The following is a 5698-nucleotide window of genomic DNA, read 5'->3' as shown; positions in this document are numbered from 1 at the left end:
TCAAAGCTCACTTCTATGAGATGCCATGCCCTCCACCCTTTTAAAAGATGAAAACTATGAGAGTATATCATAAGAAGCTACCTAAACATTTCAGCTAAGGGTCAGAGAAAGTTAAAGGTGTTTTCACAAAGAAACGCAAAAAAAGAGAATCCGAACGAAACAAGTTCGGTATGGTCACACAAATCTCTGTAGAAGGACTAGAGTGGAAGCCCAAGCTGGTGGGCAAGTGGGAGAGGGAAAGAAAACATGGTTCAAACAGATCACGCGAGGAAACCCAGTACAGATGCTGGCTCTGTCACCATCTAGGCAACCCCTATTGTTGTTGTTGTTATTGTTATAGGTGACCCTAATAATAGTCTAATTTTGCAAAACCAGTCCAAACCCTACCAAGTTAAAAAGACGTCACTCATTGGCCTGTTGGGTCTAGGCGGTCCAGCATGTCGCCCCACCCTGAAAGAAGTCAGTTCTGTCGAGAAAGCTCCAGCGTGCCCTGGCGGTGCTGTTGGTAAGCTACCACAGACCAAGCATGCTCCAGCGATGCTTTGCTGGCTGAGACACGAGGTGGGAGGGGATGCACCTCATTACTCAATCAACTTCTGGGCCTTGAAGAAGCGACACAGGTAGAAGACCTGCCAGGTGGCTGGTCCAATGAGGCAGAACATTGGAAAGATGCTGATGTACGGGACCCAAGTGTGTGTGGACTCACTGGTATCATGTATCTCCTCCTCTCGCTCCTTCATGCAGGCAGAATCATCAATGGTGGGTTCTGAAAGGTTCTCTAAGCATCGCAGTTCTACTTCTAAAGGTTTGAGCTTCTCAACTTTTGCCATCTCCTCATAATTTTTTGTCTCCACTCCAGACTTCATGTCACGAGTTGGTCAGGTATCTGCCCTGTTCCTTTGCTCTCAAAACATACTTCAAACATATCATAATCTTCAGTGGTAAAGGCAAATTTGCCCTTAGCTGCATCTTCCTTGGAGTACAGAGTATGGCCAGCAGAATCTGTGATCCTGAGGTGGGGGCGCAGGTTGCCAGCGCCCCCAGACTGGTCGGTTGTGTCATGCGCTCCTGTCACTAGGGGGTCCTTGTGAATTTCCCCTGGAGGCACTCACGGGAGTTACCGGGAAGATGGAAGAAAATGGCTAGGAGCGAGCTGGGACCAAGCAGCAGCAAAAACAGCAATACCAATGGGCAAGGGCCAGGCTGGGGTAGCAGCCCTGGCAAACCAGACATCCTCTTCAAATACTTTCATGAAAATAAAACTGTTTGCAATTCTAGCATGTAATGTTCATTTAATCACCATTGAAATGGGCACAACCCCCCACACTCTGGCCAGCCATAGGGGGAGACGCGAGCTGCTTCCCTGCCAATGGGAAAGTGGTGCCCACAAGAGCAGATGGCCAGAGCTGTGCGGCCTGGTGTGCCTTGCCAAGCACCAACTCACAAGGGACGCGAGGGGCATGGCTCTTTCCCAGGTGTTCAGGGCCCCGGGGACCCTCTGAAGTGGGGGGTCCAGCTGGGAGCTGGCTCTGACCGTGGGGAAGCCTCCCTGGCAGCTGTGCTCTTCAGAGGTGCTGGTCACAGCTCATAGGGCATTTGGGACCAGGTGCCAGGGCGGCTGGAGTGCTGCCACTGTGGAAGAGCCTATCTGGGTTTACGACGTGGCTCCGACACACACCCAAATCGTGCTCTCCACCACCATTTTCCATTGCGTGGTCTTGGATAATGTGCTACTTACTTCTGTTGGGTCTTGGTTTCCTCTTCCAATAAATGGATTCACTAAAACTACTTCCCAGAGTTGTTTTGAAGATTAAATGAGCTGATGAATTACAAAAATATATTGCCCATCGCCTAGCAGATTCCTATCGACATTAGCAGTAATTACTAATTAGTAGTAAGGCACAACTTACGCCTAAACCCTCCATCGCACTGTTTAACCAATAAGCTCTATGGACTCTCCCAGAGATTCCTTTGGATAAGAAAATAGATGGGTTGTCATCTACAGCAATGTTATGCCCAAGAAAATCACTCTAATCAAATCTGTAGGAAAGGGTGACCACGTTTCCATGGCTGGGTGGCAGTGAGGCTGCAGGCCTGTGCTGTGGCTCCGGCTGAACCAGAGGCACTCATCACCTGCCGTGCCTGTACATGGCTTCCGGTGGGACCTGTCACCTGGAGTCTGCACCTAAATTACAACACACAAGTAACCACCCGGAACAGCGCACTTGCCAACCTGTCAACCCTGGACATTCTCAGCTCCCCACTTCTCCCCACCTACACTCATGCAGCCTGTCACTGCTGAGCAGCCCAGACAACTCCGCAGCAGCCACTGCTTTAAATTCAGGGGTACACATTTTATCTAGACCCTCAGCCCCAACCAAGAATCCTGACGTTTCCTTGTTGGTCCAGTGACTGTTTCAGAACTTGTCTTCTTCTGTCCAATACTCCACTTCTCGCCATCTCAACAGGTTAGCCTGCCTTTTATTCCACAGTGGAAATAAATTCACAAGACAGGAACTCTGAACCAGGCCTGTAAAAGGAATTTCTGTGTACTCATCCCTTCCATCTTCGCTCTTCTTAGCTAAGGTTAGGCCTTTACTTGTATCATGGTCACATTTCTCCCTGAGGCCTCTTGGATTTTGCATCATCCTTTATCAATTTCTCCTTTCCCCTTAGGTCCTTTCCATCAATATTTAATCATATTCATGCTTGTTTCATCTCAAAAAAGAAAAAAAAGAAAGCCTCCCTAGACCTGCCCCCACTAGCTTCTAGGATATCTCTTCTTCTTCTACAAACCCCAGCTCTTGAATAAGCTGTCTCTATTCATGGTCCCAATTTCTCCAACTTCCACCCCTTCCTCAGCCATTTACCTCAGGTTCTCCTTCACCACATCACTTCACTGCTCTCACCAGCACTTCAAGGTCATTCAGTCAGTTTCATGGCACCAAAGCCAATTTTCCAGTTGTATCTTGATTGTCCTTGGGAAGCAGTTAATATTGGTGATCCTTCTCTGCTTCGTGAAGCTGCCTTCTCATGACCATCATGACACCCGCTTTCTACCTCTCTCTCTGTCTACCCACCTACTCCTTCTCAGTCCCAGAAGAAGTAAAGTGAGGAGCCCCCACAGGAACAGAGGCTGAAAGCAATGGAGCCCAGGAGAAAGGGACCAGCAGATGCCAGCCACATGACTGACCAGCTGACAGAGGGGTTCCAGACCCATTGGCCTTCCTTGAGTGAAGGTAACCTCTCGTTGGTGCCTTAATTTGGACAATTTCACTTCCTTAGAACTGTAAATCTGTAACTTGTTAAATTCCCCTTTATAAAAGCCACTCCCTTTCTGGTATACTGCATTCCAGCAGCTAGCAAGCCAACACAGCTGGCTGGTGACCCTAGTTCCTAAACTTTGGGGGATTCTGTCGTATAAATTAGGTTGGTTCCCTGCTTTCCCCACTGTTGGCTTGGGATTCAGTTTTCTTGAGTCTGCTAAATCCCTTACCATATGCCAAATGTTTCCTAGCTTCCAAAATTTTATGATGCCTCCTTTTCTATTCTCCTCGACATCTTGGGATTATGCCTTTTAAAATAATTACCTTTGCAGTCATTTTAGAAGGAAATTGCAGAGCAGTTACAGTCGATATGTTGTATTTGTTCTATCTGCCATATTTCCATAAATATTCCCTATTTATTCTGCATATTTATGTTAAGAATGTAAGTCTAATCATGTTGCTCACTTGCTTAAAAGTCTTTAAATACTCCCTAGTTCCTTTTTCAAAATTTCAAAATTTTGACAAGGCTGAGAAGCGAGCCATAGGACAGCCTCCAGCCCCCCGCCGCCTTCTTTCTCACAGTCTCCAGACACCACTGCTGTCAAATCGCCGTGCTCGTCACCACGGCCATGGACCACAGGGGTCCATGAGTTCCTTTGTCTGGATTTATCTTCCTTTAATAGTCACCTGACTAAATCCCCCCACAGTGCCCTCCCCTCCAACTTGTACGCTTTTTACCAAACTGTTCTTCAAAGTCTGTGTGCCTCATCTATGGTGGCTGTTCCAGCAGGTTCATGCTCTTTTGTGGAATCTTTTTTTGACACTTAAAGTTAAGAAGCCATGAGACAAGGTGGGGCAGGAGTGCTCATTTTGAAATGTTATATGCATTATACTGATGATGGACTTGCTTTTCCTCACTGCTGTTCCGGAATGCTGAGGGGCTCAGTGCATGCTAATTTGAATAAAAGGATGTCCCTTGCGGTCAGGAAAAATACAGAAAAGGGCTAGCTTGAACTGGGAGGTGTGACTCTGAGCCTATGATCATGCCAAGACCAGATGTCTTAGTTTGCTAGGGTGCTATAACAAACACCACACAATGAGTTGGCTTAAACAATAAGCATTCATTAGCTCACAGTTTTTGGAGCAACGAGTCTAAAATCAAGACATCAGGAGGACCATGCTTTCTCCCCAGGGTCTGCAGTGTTCTGGCGCTGGCATGCCAGGATGCTGGTGGTACCTGGGCTGGCATCTCTGGCTCCCACCGCGGCGTGATCACTCTCTCCTTCGTCTGTTCTTCTGGTTTCTGCTGAGCCCTCCCTATGGCTTTCTCTGCGTCTGAATTTCTTCCTTCTCCGGTGATAAGGATGAAGGCCAACCTGATTCAGTTGGACCTCACCTGAACTAAAACTAACACCTTCAAAAGGTCCTACTTACACATGAGTTCACACCCACAGGAACGTGATTAAGGTTAGGTGCCTTCCAATCCGCCACAGCAAATCAGGACATCAAAACATAAAGGGATGGCCAAATTTGTGAGTCAGGAGAGATGGAACTGGTTGCAAAACACAGGGACAAAGTATGGAATGAGTTTGTCACATGGGGTAAAAGACAGTAACAAGGCTGAAGAAGCAGATTCGACTGGATATTGCATTCTGAAGGAAAGGGACTCATCATACTACTTCGTAGGGTTGTTGTGGTAGGAATAGGTTGAGTCTATAAACTATATATGCATGTTTTACATGTTAGGTTTTTAACAAATAACACCATCATATTACTTTTATTTAAGATGGCACCTCACACTTTTAAAATTAGATTTATTTTCAGATATAACCAAGGGGAGTGTATCTGGAAAGTATTTACGAAGAGATCATATGTGGTCCTGGAAACAGATATGAGTAATGCACTTTGAGTTTTGTATCCTTCTAAGCCTGTAATTGATGCTTTCTGTGTCACTAACAAGAGGGAAAATCCCATAAAAACTGAAACAAAATTGAGGGTTTGAGCCAGAGACCACAGTGAGGGGAGGAGTTAAAATCGACTGTCTAGAACTTCCATCCAAAAAAGACAATAATTGGCCAAGCTGGAAGATAAAAGGGGGGAGGTGCAAGGGTAGTTCAGTGGTAGAATTCTTGCTTGCCATGTGGGAGACCCAGGTTCAATTCCCAGTCCATGTACTTCCAAAAAATACAAACAAACAAGCAAAAACCAAACAAACAAACAAAAATTCAACAAATGCTGCAGCAATAATGGGATATTCACATGGAAAACTAATGAAATGTGACCCCACCAAACAGCATACAAAAGCTTGGGTCCTATCGGGGAAAACGAGAGGATATTAAGGGAGCAGTTTGGGAGCTCTATAGATTCTAGGTCAACACTGTTGAATGAAAGCTTCAAGACCATGTGGCCAATTTTTTAAACACAAAAGAAAT

The 5698-nt window shown here is 46.1% G+C and overlaps 1 pseudogene; it reads right to left on the bottom strand.

Annotated features, from left to right (window-relative positions):
* Positions 1-581: 581 nt before the first annotated feature.
* On the bottom strand, positions 582-1233 carry LOC143682945 (transmembrane emp24 domain-containing protein 10 pseudogene; annotated as a pseudogene).
* Positions 1234-5698: the final 4465 nt, after the last annotated feature.

The sequence above is a fragment of the Tamandua tetradactyla genome, chromosome 5, assembly GCF_023851605.1.
Source record: "Tamandua tetradactyla isolate mTamTet1 chromosome 5, mTamTet1.pri, whole genome shotgun sequence".
In the NCBI taxonomy this organism is placed as follows: Eukaryota; Metazoa; Chordata; class Mammalia; order Pilosa; family Myrmecophagidae; genus Tamandua; species Tamandua tetradactyla.
Note: the sequence above shows the minus strand (reverse complement) of the source record. Positions and strands in the feature narration are given on the sequence as shown.